We start from the raw sequence: 19,413 nt of genomic DNA, 5'->3' as shown, positions 1-19,413 counted from the left end.
GAGACCTAAATGTAAGACTGGACACTATAAAACTCTTAGAGGAAAACATAGGAAGAACACTCTTTGACATAAATCACAGCAAGATCTTTTTCGATCCCCCTCCTAGAGTAATGGAAATAAAAACAAAACTAAACAAATGGGACCTAATGAAACTTCAAAGCTGTTGCACAGCAAAGGAGACAGTAAAGAAGACTAAAAGACAACCCTCAGAATGGGAGAAAATATTTGCAAACGAATCAACGGACAAAGGATTAATCTCCAAAATATATAACCAGCTCATGCAGCTCAATATCAAAAAAACAAACCCAATCCAAAAATGGGCAGAAGACCTAAATAGACATTTCTCCAAAGAAGACATACAGATGGCCAAGAAGCACATGAAAGGCCACTCAACATCACTATCAGAGAAATGCAAATCAAAACTACAATGAGGTATCACCTCACACCAGATAGAACGGGCATGATCAGAAAGTCTACAAACAAAAACAAATATCGTATATTAACGCATATATGTGGAACCTAGAAAGACAGTACAGATGAACGGGTCTGCAGGGCAGAAACTGAGACACAGATGTAGAGAACAAACGTATGGACATCAAGGGGGGAAAGCGGCGGGGTGGTGGTGGTGGTGGTGTGATGAATTGGGCTATTGGGATTGACATGTATACACTGATGTGTATAAAATTGATGACCAGTAAGAAACTGGTGTATAAAAAAATAAAATTCAAAAATTTAAAAAAAAAAAAAAAAATAGACATCAGAGTCACCCAGGGCGAGTCTAGGGTACCCCACACTCAGAGTCCTGCAGAGGGAGAGAGGGTCTGAGGAGGGGCATAACCGGGGGGAGGTGGCTTCTGCAGGCCCAGTGGACTCTCAGAGGAGAGAGCTGGCCAGTGGAGAGAGATGTCATCCTCTGAGCACACGTATTTTCTCCGTGAAATAAGAGGTGTGCAGAGATCAGGGAGGAAAGAAGGTGTGAAACAGCACCTGTAAAAATTCAAAAAAAAAAAAAAAAATAGACATCAGAGTCACCCAGGGCGAGTCTAGGGTACCCCACACTCAGAGTCCTGCAGAGGGAGAGAGGGTCTGAGGAGGGGCATAACCGGGGGGAGGTGGCTTCTGCAGGCCCAGTGGACTCTCAGAGGAGAGAGCTGGCCAGTGGAGAGAGATGTCATCCTCTGAGCACACGTATTTTCTCCGTGAAATAAGAGGTGTGCAGAGATCAGGGAGGAAAGAAGGTGTGAAACAGCACCTGTAAGGGGGATGGTGGCAAGAAGGGTGGGGCCAGTCTGGGCTGTTCTGACTTCATGTAAACCAATGCAGTGTGGTCCTGCAGGGACTTTGGGACACTGGTGAGGATGCCCTGGATCACCGTCACACCAACAGTCCCGGGGCAGGACATCCCGGGAGGAGGAAGAGGCGCTGCTGAACCACACGGAAGGCAGCGGGGCTGAGGAGTGGGGCTCCGATTCCATCGGGCCGTGGGGTGCCGGGGCGTGTGTGTGCAGGGGGGGGCAGGCGGTGGTGGCTGCTTCTGTCGTGAGGACCGCAAAGACTGACCTCCCTGGACCCCTGCCCACCTGTGTGCAGAGCCCCTGCCACCGGCCAGAGTGTGGATGGCACCGTGAGCGCCATCCCCGCAATGACATCAGAGCGCGGCAGACGCTCTCCTCCGCCAGGGCACTCTAGGCTAATGTAATCATACGATTACATAATTAACCCAGCTGTCTCATTAAGAAAATCAACTGGAATTCAGGGCATAATTAGTCATACAGCAATTAGCATGCTGATGAGCAACTGATGAGAAGCTGTCTAGATAGCGCGTGTGCCAGGACCACCACAGTCACAGCAGAGGGAGGAAGACGCCACCCCCCACAGCCCACACCCCCCGCCGGGCCGCACCGAAAGCCAAGTCACCAAGTCACCACCAGTGAGTTCTCCAGATGGGTCGGGGGACCGGGACAGGAGGCCGGGGGAGAGCGCTGAAGGTGGGGCAGCAGGCGACTCAGACGCCCATCTTGTCAGGTTGGCCTTTCTTTAACACGTGTGGAGCTGCTTAATCAGCCTGCGAACGATCGGCTCCTTGGGCCCCAGGTTTGTTTCAAGCTGGTCAAGGAGGGTGGAGAGGTTGCCGGCTCGTCTGGGTTGCAGTTACCCCAGCACTGGTCAGAGTGTGACTGTCCCTTGTCCCCTTGTCCCCCGAGGCTGCTCTGGACCAGCTCTGGTCCTGCAGCCCAGCAGAGGGGACGGGGGGCACCTGCAGCCCAAAGCTTCAACCCATGGCCACGGCCCTGGTCCCTCTCTTGTCCGTTTTGGTGCTGGTGGTTGATTCTCATATGTGAATGAAGATGTCTCAGGAAGGTCAACTGAAAACATGCAAAGGGGGGCTCCGAGGTAGGAGTTCTCTCTGGAGGGGCCTGGTCACCGGCAGCTGCCAACACCGGGCGACTAGAAGACACGGACTGGAGCAGCCTCACTCACAGGAATAGGCTGGGGCGGCCACATGGCACAGCCTTCAAAAATGCCACCAGGATGCAGGTCCATGAAAAGCTTGGTATGAGAAGCAAGGGATATTTCTAACTAATCACAAGATTTTGTGCCTTTTTGCCAGGAGTGCTTACTACACAGCCTTGATCGGGGGACAGACGGGGAAGAAAGAAAAAGAATGGAGAGAACAGTGTTTTCTGGTTTTAACTGAGAGCGTGTCCTCACTTCAAACAGCTTGACAGGCACAAAGGACCAGCTCACTATTTCAGTCTTAGGCAGAAACGTTAAACAGCAGCTCTCGGGACTTCCCCGGCGGTCCAGTGGTTAAGACTCTGTGCTTCCAATGCAGGGGGCGCAGGTTCGATCCCTGGTCGGGGAACTGACATCCCACATGCCACGCGGTGCGGCCAAAAAAGAGAGCAGCTCTCAAAACTGATGATGTCCCTCTTTACTTCTGGATCCTCGGACGTAGGGCTGATGGCGATATTCTCCAGCAGAGGTTTCCCTAAACCCCGAATGAAACTTCCGACCGCCCCTCAGCAGCACCCGGGAGCAGGGTGCTGAAAACGGAGCAGCCTACAAAACGGGCTCCCTTCTGCTGGCCCTCTTTCAAGGCTTCTGAAAACTAACACCTTCTACTTCTGATCGCAGGCCAGTTATCCGAGGGAAATGAAGTGAGCGGAGCCAGTCAGGAAACGCTAAGCGCCAGCGGAGTTTCACGAGTCCGTGAATATTTTATATCACTGGTCATGTGCTCCCTTAGATTTAAATCTTAAAATCAATCCTTCTGGGCACTGCCTTTGTGTTTGAAGGGTTTGTGTCTGTAGGACCTAAACTACACCTTAGCAAGGAGTGAAAGATGACTCTCTGTTGGGGTGGGGGGGTGCCCAGAGAGAGGCCAGGAGGTGATGAGAATAAGCAGGGCCTCTTCCAATGGACTCGGCAGCCAGAGAACAGAAGTTCTGCAGCACCAATGCCCAGCTCACCAACCTTGTCTCCTTGCTAGGAACTTCCCCCCAAAACACCTTTGCCGAGATGCTTCTGGAACTGAAAAGGCACAGTTGTGTTTTATACCAATTATTGACTCTCTGTTGGGGTGGGGGGGGTGCCCAGAGAGAGGCCAGGAGGTGATGAGAATAAGCAGGGCCTCTTCCAATGGACTCGGCAGCCAGAGAACAGAAGTTCTGCAGCACCAATGCCCAGCTCACCAACCTTGTCTCCTTGCTAGGAACTTCCCCCCAAAACACCTTTGCCGAGATGCTTCTGGAACTGAAAAGGCACAGTTGTGTTTTATACCAATTATTAAGTGTGGACAAATACTCCACCGAGTACTGCTTACGGCCCTATCTGGAATCCATCACTAAAGGCTATTCAGAAACTGAGATTGCAAGTTGAATATTTTACAAATTTATGCTTCCCCACACCCCCCGATTGTAGAGATAAAGACGTGCTCGTAAAAAATCTGAAAAGTATCAAGAAGCAAGAGCAGGTCACCCACACGAGGTGAATTCCCGGCAGATTATGCATACTGTGGTAACTTTGCTCAGAACACAGTAAAATTCCAGTTATGCAAGGGCCTTTAAGAGGAGGTCATTCCAGAATTTTCCCAGCTATCTGAGAGGGTCACACTTTAAGACCCAAGACATTTATTTCTCCTTCCATCACAGTAAGGGAAGAAGGCTGCCTATTTCACCTGTTTAATTATGGGATATTCTCTCAAAGGTGCTGTACAGTCTCCCACCACCCCCAAGTAGGAGCCACCTGAGGGAGGGCAGGGGCCACGTCTCAGCTGCATTTGCATCTTGGGTGCACGGTGCCCGGCCTGGCACCAGAAGTGCTGGCCGAGGGAATGTGTGAGTATGATTTCTGAACAGCACACCTTGAACTGTTTCTTGCACAGCCGGGGTCACTGTGGCTGACAGCCACTGACCTCTGCTCTCACCCACAGATACAGATTCCAGTGCAGAAGGACGCTGGTCTCCCGGTTAGGGAGTCCGTCGCAGAGGGCTCCCCATCCCGGGGGACCTCGCCCAGGTGTCCTCAACCAAGTCACGCTGTTGGCAGATGCCTATGATGCTTTTCCTCATGTGAGTAGCCATTAGCAAATTAATTAATATGAATCCCAATCGGAGGTTATTAAAACAAAAAAATGTAAATATTTGCAAGTGTAAGGTATCGCTACGTTGATCATATAAATTACGATATAAAATCTGTGATAAGAATCACAGATGAAGCCAATTGGGTTAATGATGTAAAACTTTATGAATCGAATTGTAGAACTATTTTCCTACTGCCATGATATTGACAATAAAGGCAAAGACCACTTTCAACTAGAACAATGAGGGATGATAATCGAATTAGGGACAGGAGGCTAATTTGGCAAACTTTTTGTTGGTCTTCCTTTTAATTTTGTAAACCAGACGGAACCATGTAAACAATACTGCTACCAAAGATGGAGGAAGTACTGTTGCGTTAACTGGGTCCTGGGTTAGAGCCATCCAAGTCGCCTTCCTCAAGCGTCTGTTCCTCTCCAGCTTCACCCCCACCAGCCGAAACCAGGCTACCTCACCTCTCCCGCCCCACATCACCTTGGACCCCTTTCCGATCTGTTTCCAAACTGCAGTCAGGATGACTTTTTAAAAATAATTAATTAATTAATTAATTAATTAATTAATTATTTTTGGTTGCACTGGGTCTTTGTTGCTGCGTGCGGGCCTTCTCTAGCTGTGGCGAGAGGGGGCTGCTGTTCATTGAGGTGCGTGGGCTTATTGCAGTGGCTTTGCTTGTTGCGGAGCACGGGCTCTAGGCATGTGGGCTTCAGTAGTTGTGGCACGCGGGCTCAGTAGTTGTGGCACGCAGGCTCAGTAGTTGTGGTGCATGGGATTAGTTGCTCCGCGGCATGTGAAATCTTCCCAGACCAGGGCTCGAACCCGTGTCCCCTGCATTGGCAGGCGGATTCTTAACCATGGCGTCACCAGGGAAGTCCCTGGCTGGTATTTTAAAGAGCAGAAAGTATAGGGCTGTTTTGCCAAATCGTGCTGCGCGGCCTGTGGGAATCTTAGTTCCCCGACCAGGGATGGAACCCGTGCCCCCTGCATGGGAAGCGTGAAGTCTTAACCACTGGACCGCCACCAGGGAAGTCCCTGTGTGAAGGCTTTTGGATGCCCACATTCCCACCAGACTCTCGAGCCCACGAGAACAGGAAGCTGTCAGTGGATCTGCTCCCTGCTCCATCCCCAGCACTCAGCAGGGTTCCTGAGACACAGCGGCGGGGACGGTGTCTCCGGTGCTGGCCGGTAGCCCCACAGAGCAGAGGGTCACAGCAGCAGGGAAGGAGAGCCTGCTTTGGCTGAAGCGGCGGGATATTTCTGATAAAAAGCATCTTAAAATACCCTCAAGACTGACGAGGGAATGAGGAGCGATCTGCTGACAAGTGAGAAAGAGGTAAACATGGGGTCTTAACTATGGCAACTGCTCAGAGGATGCATCAGGACAACTATGACTTTCAATGTTTACTCAGTGTCTTTAATCTGAAGGAGGCTTTTGGAAGGAGAAATAACACTACTTGGGATTTTTAGACGTGGAAAGTGAGAAGAGGGAGGAGCCGGGTCACCCCACTGCTTCCTTTGCCTTGAACAATGGAGTCGCACCACCGGGGGAAGGAAAGGGCTGGGGTGGAGGGGGTCCCCTGCTCCATGCTCGGGGCTGGGTGTGTAAAGCTTGGGATGCCAGCCGCACAGCTACTCAACCCAACACAGATTCTGGACGTCAGTACTGGCCACCAAAACCCAAGGCCTCTGAAGCGCACGTGCTGGTTTGATGAACCCCGAATGCTAAGCGTCATATAAATGTCTCTGCAGGCAGGCAAATCTTTACAGAGTGACAGCAAAGCAAAAGGAGAGTTCAGAGAGCTAGTAAACTGCTCCACCTCCAGGAAAGATCACATTCTGTTCTCTCGTAACTTAGCCGGTTAGATGCGCCAGAGGGCTCTTCCCCAATGGCAAGTTGTCCAATCTCAGGATAGGGTTCAATGCGAACAATTACGGTGCGATACCGATAAACCTCAGGAAGCATCCTGAAGAAATAATTTCATCCATTAATTTAGCCATTCATTCGACAAACGTTTTTCGAGTTTCTGCTACGTGACAGGCGCCGGGGTAGAGACCAGGCACATAACCAGGGACGAGACCACCCTGCACCAGTCTCTGCCCAGCCAGGAAGGAAAAGAGCTGACGAGCAAGTGCAGTAAGTCCCCTACCTACGACCCTTTGGGTTGCGAACTTTCAAAGATGCGCACGTGCCCCTGTATGCCAGCTGTTGCACTGTACTTGTGTACTTTTCAAGGTACTGTAAGATTAAAAATGGTTTCTTTTATTTTTTGTGTTTGTTTTTTACGTATTATTTGTGTGAAAAGTATTATAAACCGATTACAGTACAGTACTATATAGCCGATCATGTTAGTTGGGTACCTAGGCCAACTTCGTTGGACTTATGAACAAACTGGACTTATGAACGCGCTCTCGGAACAGAACTCGTTCGTACGTAGGGGACTTACTGTAGTTATAACAGAGGTAAACAGACACAGGGTGGGGGGAGCGGGGTGTGTGTGTGCGCGAAGGGCACACCTAGGCCGGACCTGGGAGGTCAAGAAGCAGCGTCTCAACAAGTCAATCTGGAGGAGCTGGAAGAGATCAGCTCAGAATGGGCTGGGCCTGCCCACGGCGAGGAGAAGGACCCATTCCTGCCGGCGGGAAGCCTGGCATCACCACACTGTGAACACGGGAGAGGTGGCCTGAACCTCAGAGTGGAGGGCGGAGGTTGGGACGGAGAGAAGTGGATGGAATCGAGGACCTTTGGGGGGTAGGACGGCCAGGGCTTGTTGACCCAGTGCTCTGGCGTGAGCAGCTGGGTGGCAGGTGGTGTCGCTTGCCGAGAGAAGGAGACTGTTTCCTCTGGACACACTGGGCCGTTTCAGGTGCCCCTCAGTCAGCCCAGCGGGGTTGTCCAGGAGGATATACAGGCTGACACTCAGGGGCGAGAACCGAACTGAAACAAAGCTCCAAGAGCCACCAGCGTGACCCCTGGTGCATTCCGCTGCCAAGGACCCTGGGTGGCTCTGGGTCAACAGCCTCATGTCACATGTCAACAGCTGTGCTATGCCAGGCCCTACTCCAGGTGCTAGGCACAGAGCATCAAGCAAAACTGTCCTCAGAGAGCTTTCATTCTAGTAGGACCAGCAGATAAGGAACAGGAAAACACACAGGTAAATAAAATGTCCAAAAGTGTGGCAGCGGTTGTGGTGATGTGCTAGGGCTGACTGGTCACCTCCTCCCGGGCTCCTGGAGCTGGGCCACATGGCCAAAATACCCTTCCCATTATTTCCAAGAGCTTCCTCTATTTTCCTGAGATAGCATAAGTTGTTATTTCTTGAAACCAGAACTTGACACACCCCACCCACATTTCTGGATTCAGCTGGATTGAAGCCTGGAGCACACAGACAGTGAAGGCCCCCCGAGTCTCCCCAGCTGTGTGACTGACCATCAGTAAATGCACTGGTATTGACCAGGCCCTTCCTGTAAGCCTCAGCCACACGACTACTTCATCTGAGCGATGAGCGGACTTCAAAACACAGGTTGAGGGCTCCAAGCTCCATTCCTGCTTTTCAAGTAGTTGTTAGATGTGTCAGACCACAGTGTTTGTAAGAGAAATACCTGGGAGGCGGGTAAAAGTGATCTACGTGGTGTGCAAATGTACTCTGATTAACTCATTATTACAGACAACGTCAAACATCATTCGCCCCCACCACCTGAAATTAAAACTGCCAGCCAAAAATGATAATTACAAAGAATATCACCAATATAAGGAAAATGCTGATGGGATAACATTAAGTGAAAAAAAGCAGACTATAACTATATAGTCATGATATGATCAGAGTACCATAAAAATTATATATGTATACGAATAAGGACTGCTCAGGCAAAGATGAGTGCTGATGAGAAAAGTGGTCTCGTTTTTGTCTGTAAGAAGTCAAGATGGAAAATAACTGCAGAAGGAGAAACCCAACGACTTGTTCAAATGGCTTCCCAGTAGAGAAACCTCACTAAGGGAAAACCCAGAAACAAATCAGACTTTTAAAAAGAGTGCAGATTATTTAGAAAACAGTAGCTGCAGGCTCTCTGGGTCTCTGGCAAAGGCAAAAGAAACCAGGTGCCTTTCAACTAAGTCACCAACACAAAACTAGCACTTGCACAGGAAAATGCAAGTGGGTCCACCAAACTGCCAATGCCTGAGAAAGAGAGCCCTGAATGATCCATTCATTGTGAAGGAGCCTCCACATGAGCCTCGGCCAGAGTATTCAGGAAACCCCTAGGTGGATACAAACTCCTGCAGAAAATCAAAGGGCTAGAATTTGGAACGAAGAGCGGGGTAAGCTCATAAGACAGCAAAAGGTTAGAACAAAGACAACCCCTCTCCATCACTAGGCTGTTCCCCTACCTTATTCCATTTTACAGATGAGAAAACTGAGGTTCAGAGAGGAAAAAGGGATGTGACCAAGACCTCACAACAAGGCCCTGGCGGGAGAATCTGGATCTCCCTACCCCCTGTCCTAAGTGTGTAAGGTACTTTCCGCTGCCCGTAGCTTGGTGTGGCCTCTGTTAACCCCAGCTCCCAGAGGGGACATCAAAGCCCTCAGTGGACCTGAATTAGAATACAATACAGAAACAGAGGAGACTCGTTTCTGCTTTGCTTTGTTAAAGCAGTTCTAGTAATATCAGTGATGCACAGAGGATTCCTAATGAGGGCAAGTGCGCAGCTCTAATGGGTGGGGAGGGGAGGGTGGTGGTAATTGGGTTTCCTTGGTCAGCAGAGGATGACATTCAAGTGGGTAATTTTCAGATCTAAGTCTTTTCAGGACTGAGTTGGGACCCATGTGATCGTGTCCATCACCTCCCCACGGATTAGGTGAGTGTACCACCCGAGAACAGAGGATCGATGGGACCAGTGGGTGCTCTAAATGCCACCTCACTTTTCTAGAATAAGGAATGGGGAGCCATTATCTCTCTGAATGCATAGCAAGCATTATTAAAATGTTAACTCCTGAGTTCCTTCAAAAGAAAAAAACAACCCATATATACTGTAGTTAAAGGGGCTACCGTTTGCCCTTGGATATTAAGTGAGAGACTTGGCCAGAGGCCATTGATTCCCTGGATGACCTGGGAGGGGAGCAAGGCATTCCAGGTGCCCCATCAGGGCCGTTCCTGAACGTGGAATTGGTCAGCCCAGAATCGTGAGTATCCAGGACGTCTGCATAGCGCACACACGGGTTCTCTTTCTTCTCTGTGAAACGTGCAGCATTTTAAACCAAAGCTAAAGGTAGCCCCGCAGGTCTGAGTTTCTGCATTTCCAAAGGCATCAACTGGAGGCAACTCTGTTACTTCAGCAAATACGCATCTGATTTCCATACTCATCCCAAGTCTGTGTTCTGGAGAATTCATATTCCCAGAACTCCCCAGTTTCCTGGGGAAGTTGCCTTAGGGAGGCCGAGAAGAATCAGCCTGAAGCCCAATGACTCACCAGACACAATGCCCACAGGTGGGCGACAAGCGCGGGGCTTACCTGGAACATCAATCAGTCTCTTGTAGACATTCAAGAAGGCTGCCTCAGCTTCTTTGCTTCTTTTACTCAGTGCATCAATCTGAAAAGGAATGGGAGAAAGAAAAGAAAAACAAAGAGCTCAAAATTTGTCAAGAAGTGATTTAAAAATCATTACACGTCAAATGGAAGTCTGATTGCTCCATGTAAATGCCGGACAGCTGGGCCTTCAACCTCTTAAACGTCTGCAAACATGCGAGAGGGAGGCAACCCACGTGGGCCCGCCCGTGAGGGGGAGCGAGGCAGGAGCGGTCCCATCGCTTGATGGAGTGGGGACTCTCCACGGAGAACGTGGTCTCTTTCCTTCTTCCACCAGGTAGACTATGGGCTGACCACATACCAGACGCTGTGCCGGAGGCGGGACACAGAGGGACAGCCCTCAGCCCCAGGGGCTCGGGGTCCAGTAGGGGAACAGGTTGTGTGAATGACTAGTGAAATCCCAGCTGGCAAAGTGCTCGGTAAGCAGAGCCGTGGGGACACCGAGAAGGGGACGTCAAGCAAGAAAGCACGTGACATTTGACCCGAGTCCTCAAGAGCAGCTCACCAGGTGAAGAGGTGACACAAAAGGGGAGGAACACATTCAAACACCAAAGCTCTGAAACCTGGGGGTCCTTAGGTCCTCTTTAAGAATTTCATGGAAGCCGGGGCTTCCCTGGGTGGCACAGTGGTTAAGAATCCGCCTGCCAATGCAGGGGACACGGGTTCGAGCCCTGCTTCGGGAAGATCCCACATGCCGCGGAGGAACTAAGCCCGTGTGCCGCAACTACTGAGCCCACGTGCCACATCTACTGAAGCCTGCGCGCCTAGAGCCCGTGCTCCGCAACAAGAGAGGCCACCGCGATGAGAAGCCCTCGCATCGCAGCGAACAGCGGCCCCCGCAAACCGCAACTAGAGAAAGCCCGCGCGCAGCAACGAAGACCCAAAGCAGCCAAAAATTAAGATAAAATAAATTAAAAAAAAAAAAAAAGAATTTTATGAAAGCCAAGGACCCTCTCCTAGAAACACAGGCACACAGGGTTACACACTCTACTTTAGGACACTCATGTGTCCACGTGTGTTCTGTCCACAGAATCCAGATTAAGAACTGTGGATCAGGCTGTAACCCCAGGGAATGTGGGGCTGCTCGGGGGGGTGGTGTGTGTGTGCGTGTGTGTGTGTGGACATGGATACATGGGTGTGAGACTGGATAGGTGAGGGGGTCGGTGCAGGTGGAGGAGGATGACCTTCACCGTCTGGGCCTGAGTCAGAGTGGAAGGAGGACAGGGGGTGTGCGTGTGTGCGTGTGTGTGTGTGGACATGGATACATGGGTGTGAGACTGGATAGGTGAGGGGGTCGGTGCAGGTGGAGGAGGATGACCTTCACCGTCTGGGCCTGAGTCAGAGTGGAAGGAGGACAGGAGGGGCCAGGAAGGAGGCGACCATTCCTAGGTTGTTGCCGCTGCCCTGGCGAGAATGTGCAGGGCGGTGGCGCTGGGGACTGAGGGAGAGAGGCCAAGCAGAGAGATGAGGTCCAGCTGAGCTGACGTGAGACACGGAGGGTCCACGTGAGGTAAGGACGGTGCCCAGGTTTCTAGCTTCGGCAACGGCGAGTTCCTGTGACGGTGGCCGGGATCAGCGTGTCTCGTAAACAAACCCAGCTGAGCTGGTTTCCCTCCAGTGAAAAGTCTCTTCATCAAAGAAAGGTGACGCGTCCCAAGCAAGCTGGACACACATCCAAAGAGGCTTCTGTGGTTGGATGGCCTCGGTAAGTATTTCGCTCCCATAACATGCTTGCTGAGACAACAGATCACTTTTTACCCCTGAAGTGTGCAAGATGCTACATGCACGGAGTTCACATTGGCTCCGGAAAAGGACACTAAATTATATATTCCTCTGCCCCCTCACAGAATTATACTCTGTCTGCAACGTTATTAAAGAGGCAAAAGGAAGTGGTGTAATTACAGGGCCTCACACCTGAGCCAACCAACAATTTGTTAAGGGCTGAGAGAGGTCACCTGATTAAGGATGGGAGGACCCTGGGGAGGGGGACACAAAGGCTGTGTGAAGGGGAGCAGGGCAGGTCTCAGGAAATCCAATACAGAGCAAAAAAGGGCAATGCATGCATTTCCAACTTCTACCAAGTTGTGCTGGCAAATTCCTACTTGAAGTCAGTCGCCGAGAACTCAGCCACGTTCCCCCCACGCCCCCCCGATAAAATAAGCTTGTGATTTAGGCGTTGGGCATGTTTTCTGAATAATCCACAAGGACTACTTAAAAACGATAAGACGGCTCTCTATTTTTCAAATGGTTTTTTTCTTTTCCCCTCCGATTCTTAGCAGTTCATGCTCATTGTACAATTAGACATATATCAAAAAATAAAGAGAAAATTCACACCATAATTCTGCCATTCACCAGTGGAAGTCATGTCTCTGTCTGTAGTTCCCTTTAACTCTGAATGAAATGTAGGCATGTAGGCAAACTATAGAGACAGTAGATTAGTGGTTGTCCAGAGTTGGGGACCGGGAGGATGATGGCTAAGGGGTGTGGGTTTCTCTCTCGGGTGATGAAAAGTTCTACAATTGATCGGGACTGTAGTAAAAGTCAATGAACTGCCGAGTTCAAATGGGTGAATTACATGGCATGTGAGTTACATCTCAATAAAGCTGTCACAAACGTCTGCGTGTATATTTGAAATCCAACCGTATGGAAAATTTTGTACTGTGCTTTCATGAACATATAATGTCTTTCCAAATGTCTATTACAAAATTTGGAAAATGTCTTAATAGCATTATTTCAACTGTACCTAACCACCACCTACAAAGATGTTGTGAGTAAAACTGGATATTTGGAGTTGCCTTTCCAGACGTCTGGAGCTTTCCCTGTGCTCCGGGCCTTTCTGCCACCTCCTAAGAGAGGTGCCACGGGCAGCAGTGTGCCCAGGAAGCAGGACAGAGGCCCTGGTGGCTCTCTGCGCCTCTCAACACCCAGAGGGTTCTCTGCTCGGCTCCGGATCTGCCTAGGGAGGGCCCCCTGCTTCCTAGGGATTCTGAGCCCACAAAGGCGGCTGCCTCTAGAGTGGGCAGAGGATGGGATCTGGAAGGATCCCGAACACTGTCTTCTCTCTCCCTTATGGGTTGTTGAGGGGGGACGTGGGATTGGCAATCTACACAGCACGCTTGGGACTGTTACAGACTGCACTGTGCCCCTGCCCTGAAAGTCCTAACCCTCAGTACCTGTGAATGTGGCTTTCTTTGGAAATGGGGTCTTGGCAGATGACCAAGGTAAGATGAGGTCCTTAAGGGGAGCCCTAATCCAACAGGACCTGTCCTTATAAAAAGGGGAAATTTGGACACAGAGACAGTCACGCACACAGAACCCCGTGTGAACGTGAAGGCGGGGATTGGGGTGATGCACCTACAAACCAAGGAACGCCAGAGATGGCCAGCAAACCTTCAGAAGCCAGGGGAGGGGCCTGGAACAGCCCCTCACACTCCTCAGAAGGAACCAGCCCTGCCGATGCCTTCACCTCGGCCTTCTGGTCTCCAGACTGTGAGAAGTAAACATCTGCTGTTTAAGCTGCTCAGTTTGCGGTACTTGGTTACGGCAGCTCTAGCAAATTAGTACGGGAACCATGAATCTGCGTCGTCTTCCCGGCCCCTCTGCACAGACGCAAGAACATTCAACCCAGTCCTGAGAGAACAAGGCCAGGTTGCTGAGTTTAACTCATTAGGCAACTGGACTGAGGTTACTCTAAGAGAGGTGATGAGAACCCCACGCGTGGGTGAGGCGCTCCTTGAGGAGGCCCCCCGAGCCTCCTGCTAAGGTTTCCAAACCCGGAAGAATTTGTTGATTCTGGTGATTTTGAGGCTCTCCGCTCGCTCGCTCTTTGACTCCCCCCACGGCCTCTGCCCTTGTCCAGGAACAGGCCTCGGGCTCTGAGTTTTGGTCTGTCCTCTCCCTTTCCCAGCCCCACCTTTGCTGGGATGGGCCTTCCCTAGAAGGCCTAGCCATGCTTCCAGAGCCAGTGCAGGTCTCACTGGCCCCAGGATGCGAGTGCCGGGTTGCCCTGGGGCCAGGCTGCCCGGCCGTGCACGGTCCAGGGCTGGGCGGGTGGGTGAGCTCCCGCGGGTGAAGCACTCAGTGACTGGCGCAGGAAGTGGAGCCCTGTGTGTCCTCCTTATCCTTCAGTGAGGGAGGAAGGAGACGGGGTCATTTCATCCTCACGCCCTCTGCGCCCGCCTTGGAGCCAGGACCCGGCATGGCACCCCCTCACACGGGGGAGAGGTTAGTGAATGAGAAGAGGTTTGGGGTGAGGTCTCAGGCACAGATGGTTGAAAGTCGGATCCTAGGTGAGACATTCTGGCTACTTAATGTGCAAAGATAACCCGAGGAAGGGATCCTTTCTACCATCCCCACACCCGCAAGGCCAGTGTGAAGGGGCGGCAAAGGACAGAGGAGCTGCTGGTGGCGGAGCCGGGACAGATCTGGAGAAGCTCCGACGGCGCTCAGGCCCTGGGTAAAACCTGTTCTGCTCCGGGGATCAACCTCACCTCCTGCCGCGCCTCACACTCCAGCCACGCCCGGCTACTCCCTGTTCCCTGAATACGCGAGAGCAATTTTCCCGCAGCCCGGCAGGCGCCTCCTTGGAATGTTCCTCTGATCCTCCAGGCTCAGCTGATCCATCTCTGGGCTGCCGGCCACTCCCGTCACCATATGGGATTGCCCGGAAGGTCCAGGACTGCAGACAAGGCTCCGTTGGGAGATCTTAGATTCCTCGAGAGCCCACCCTAGGCTTTCCTCCCGACGACCAGTATGTAGTAGGTGTTTAACACAGTTTTATTGTATGAATGAAAATTTACCGAAATTGGTCAACTGTTTTACCTGCAGAAGTGATCGAATGGTTAAGGGATGCAGTTTTAAGTCTTTATGAAAATGCTCAACACGTAGAGTTCTTTGATTTTCGGCGTGTGTTTCAACGTGCTCCTGTGATGACAGCCGCTTGGCTGAAGCCAGCGCACGGGAGGCCTCCTTCCCCACCGTGCATGCCTGGCGAGCCCTGGCCAGCCTCCTGCAGGGAGATCCGTGTCCCCACTCTGCAGAAAGGCCCAGCGCTTCTATCATGAGTTTCCTGGATCCAACAGTTACCCTTTCAACAGCATCACTTTTATAACGCGGAGTTTGGTTTTTCCGTAATAAGGATGAAAATTCAAGATAAAGGTCTACAGAAAGGTTACCGTATTCCAAATCTCAATCAATATCTGCTTCCAATAGGATGAAAAGTCAGAGACCAGGGTTAGAGGCCAAGTTCATGGAAATCGACTGCAAGACCCCCGAGATTGAGAAGGGGTGAGGGAGCACCTGACCGTTCGGGAGCCAGCAGAACTGTGCTGTGGGGCTTGGGGCATCGTGTGGCGTTTGAGCCACTGCTCCTCTCACTGTCCGCCCTCCCTGTGGGGGCATCGCACATCTCTGCCCACTGCCACGTGACTTGCGGGGGGGGGGCTTCCCGGCCCACGGGTGGCAGACTTGACCACGTGGAATATAGGTGGTGGTGCCACACACTTTGAGCGTAGATTTAAGAGTGTGTGTGTGGTTCAGCTCTGGCGCGCTCTCTTTCTCTGCCGTAAGAATAGCGTGACCTTAGAGGAGCCGCTTCTTCCACTGGGATCTCTGAGTAAAGACAACACATGGTCCCAGAGCCATCCCGCCAACCCACAGCCCACATGTAACATGAATGAGAAATCGTCTCTTGGTGCCATTAGCCGCTGAGATCTAGGGTTGCTTGTTACTGCAGCGCGATCCAGCAAAGCGGCCTATTACAAGTCCTAACAGGTGATCACGTCTCTAAGAGGACAGCACAAAGTAAAAATAAGGAATAAACGACCAATATCGTGAGGGCCAAAGGATTTCTCTTTGTCTGCTGTGAAGCTTGATTGTTTATCTTTGCCAGGGGCAGGGCAGGGGGGGAAGATGGTATGTGATCAAGGGAGAAAGGGCACAGGATTTAAAATCAGAGCAATGGATTTAAGACATGGCTCTATCGTGCAGTTTGGAATAAACACTGGGCCAGCTACATACCCTATGCCTCTATGAATTTCATTTTCTATGTGTCTAGGAAAAGATACTGATGAGAATACCTGCCTTGTAGGAACCCTAAGAGAATCGAATGAGACAGAAGATGTGACAACAGTGCAGAGCTAGTCACAAGCTGGTTTTCAGTGTTGGTGATAATTACTGACCCATGCTGTATTTAGGAGGAGAAACAGCATACAAAATAAACTAAATTAAGCATCAAAATTTCAGGGGGTTAAAGGAGAATTCACAAAGTATTAGTTTTGACATGAAAGAGATCACCACTTCTAAAAGAATTAGCCTGTTAAGACGGCCTCTTACACAGCATTTCCAGAGGGTTGCTGCAACATTTCAGGGGTTTGCTTATGTCTTAAAGGACATTCCCTGCAGAAACTACCCCCGCCTCCCGCACCTATAACTCAGAATGTGAATGGGTTTGAGGCTCTGGGGTTTGTTACTCGAATTTTCAGTAGGAGTCTCCAGTTCTCTGCAGAGGAAGAAAATGTGGGGAGATCAGATACAAGCCTGAATTTTAACTGGAAGATGTTTTGTTTAGAACGGAGAAAAGGATCAAATAGTGTAATATTGACAGATGTGTAGATCCGCCTTCTCTTCCAGCCTCGACCACTGATCAGTCAACAAGTCCTGCTCACCTGGCCTTAGGAATCAATTGCAGAATTAAAGTCTCTTTCCCTCCTTTGATGGAGGGAAAGCCTTAATTGAAGCCCCCACCCCATGACTTCCAGTTTGGACACCGCAGACCAGTACTCAGAGGATCTCCCCGACGGCGGCCTCTCCTTGCCATGGAGCGTGAGGCATCCTCCACGGTGGCCTTGGGTCATCGTCCCAGAGCCCAGAAGGAACACGCAGCCGCCCTGCCCTAACAGCTTCTCCCGGCTCCCCGACTACCATCCACACTCCTGGGGCTGGGCTTCCAGGGCCCTTCCCAACACGGCCCTTGTTTACGCTGCCAACTTCAGCTCCCACCACTGGCCATGCTTCTCCACACCCGGCCTCGCCCTCCCGCCAATGCCCTGCCCCTCCACCCTCCGGTCTTCCGACACTAGGTCCTCCACCTGGAACGCTCTTCAGCCCAGGCACGGGGGACCCAGTTCTCCCTTCATGGGTTGGCCTACGTGACACCTCCTCTGTGGGGTCCTCCCGACTTCCCCAGACACTGCTGGTCGCCTGGCTCTCGTGCCACCTGAGCTTGTTGTGAATCCCTCTCTGCCCGCTTCCCGCACCGAGCGACGATGCCTGTGGTCTGTCCCAGGCCGGGCCAGCGTCACCTTCGTCTCGACTCCCGGCACCCAGGTCCTGACTAACACAGGAGGCCGCCTGGGGTGTGTCTGTGAATGAACGAGGGTAGATTCCAGGCTGCCCAGGCCAGGGGATTCCTCGAAACTCACTGGTGACTCCTGCAGCATCAATGACTGTGGAAGCTCAGGGTGGAGAAGGTGGCTTGCTACCATCGAGAGCTTCAAGGAGGCTGTTACTATCCACCGCACTTTAGTCCAAGAAGTGGGGCGTCATCAGAGTCCAGCTCTGATCTGCTTTAGGGGAGCCAACTGCCCTTGTCAGAACTAGAGGACCCTGGGGAGGCGGCGTCAGTGGAGGGGAGGGCAGGCAGGGGCTTGCGGGTGGAGAGGAACCAGCCGGGGGATGTCGTCTCTAAAACGGAGAAAATTAGACCTCCTCATGGGCTTTTTGTAAGTGTTAAAGACATGTGTGCAAAGTGCCTGCAAGTGGGCCCAGCTCTTGGGAGGGACAGAGCCCGCGGCGGCTGCTGTTAACGCAGAGGCTCTGCTTGCAGAGGCTCTGCTTGCGGGCCGGGGACACTAGCATCTCCCCGGGGGGTGGCCTGAGTCTGGGGGCCACGCCTGTTGCTCACCCAGCTCATGGTGAAAGGGATGCTATTCACCGGGTACCCTGAGCGGAGCGCTGTGGATGCCGGGCACAGCCCAGCTGGGCCACACACCCACCCCCCACCCCCCCCCCCGGCCACACACAGAGAGCCCTGTCATACCAGCTGTGCAGCACAGACGGACAACGGCATGGACTTGGTGCAAGGGCCCAGGGATCACCAAAAAGATACCAAACACAATGACGGGTCTTCATGTCTGCCCAGTGCAGCGTATTTTGAAATGGAAACGGCTCATCCTTTCGGGGCGTCGTCCGGCCTTGCCACGCACAGGTGGCAGGCAGGGCAGAGGCACCCGGGCCAGGACCTGGATATGGCGCCGGAAGGGCAGGGCCGAGCCCCAGCTCCAGCGCTAACCTCAACCCGAGTCAACCTCTTGGTGCCTCCGTTTCTCTGTCTGCGAGATGGGGAGAACTCTCGTGCTGTGCGATGGGGACGGGGCCGCTGTGCTGGCAGCGCCACTTCTCAGATGCAGAAACCGACCGAGTCACTCAGAACCAGGTCCCCAGGCAACCCCTCCTCCCCATATGATGACACCCCAGCACAGCGCCGAGGCTGGGGGCTGCACGGCCGGGGGAAGGAACGCGTGCTTGGAAGGAACGCAGACTTGGGTTTGAATCCAGCCCTGGTGCTGGTTACTGGAGGATCTGGAGGCGGGTTACTTAAAACTATTTACGCCTCTGTCTCTTCATCTGTTTAGCGAATTGCTGAGCTGTGAAGTAAAATGTGAGTAGCTGGTATGGTCGGGAGCTTGCAGCAGGTGAGTCAACATCTTTGCCTTCCTGAATAAATCCAAATCAGCACTCTTCCCACTACACCGCAGGCCGTCCCCCTCTGCCATCACACTGAGCAGGAAGCCCCAGTGCTTAAGGTCTTGGAGGACAGAGACACTTAACAACACTTAAGATACCCCGGTAGCAACGGCACGCACTCAGGAACAATCCGCAAGCTACACCCTGCGAATTCACAAGCTAATGATTTAGAAATAAACACAGACCATTAACGGGATTTTCAAATCGATGTGCACTGCTGGACTATGGGCCAGTGGGGGTCAGCGAGAGCTGCAGGGCAAAGAGAGAGCAGCTTTGTCTCTACGTCTGGCTGCAGAATTCCTTCCAGAGCAAAACATGATGTGAAGAGCCACGTGGAATTCCAGACGGCATGAGGCTGACCAAGGTCCCGTCCAAAACAGAAGCGGACGCAGCCACAGCTTCCGAGTTCTAATTTTAACTGAACCCGGCCACGTAAGAGAGGAACATATTTTCTGAAAGAAGATCGCAGTAGCCGAGAGCCCGGTAATT

General features: G+C 51.9%; 1 long non-coding RNA gene across 1 annotated transcript in view; it reads right to left on the bottom strand.

Moving 5' to 3' along the window:
• Window positions 1-19,413, bottom strand: part of LOC129392738 (uncharacterized) — a 67,501-nt gene that overhangs the window by 29,157 nt on the left and 18,931 nt on the right. Inside the window, exon 2 of the long non-coding RNA XR_008619166.1 lies at window positions 10,105-10,183. This is a non-coding gene — a long non-coding RNA (uncharacterized lncRNA). The remainder of the gene's footprint in view (window positions 1-10,104; window positions 10,184-19,413) is intronic.

The sequence above is a fragment of the Physeter macrocephalus genome, chromosome 14 (genome assembly GCF_002837175.3).
Source record: "Physeter macrocephalus isolate SW-GA chromosome 14, ASM283717v5, whole genome shotgun sequence".
In the NCBI taxonomy this organism is placed as follows: Eukaryota; Metazoa; Chordata; class Mammalia; order Artiodactyla; family Physeteridae; genus Physeter; species Physeter macrocephalus.
Note: the sequence above shows the minus strand (reverse complement) of the source record. Positions and strands in the feature narration are given on the sequence as shown.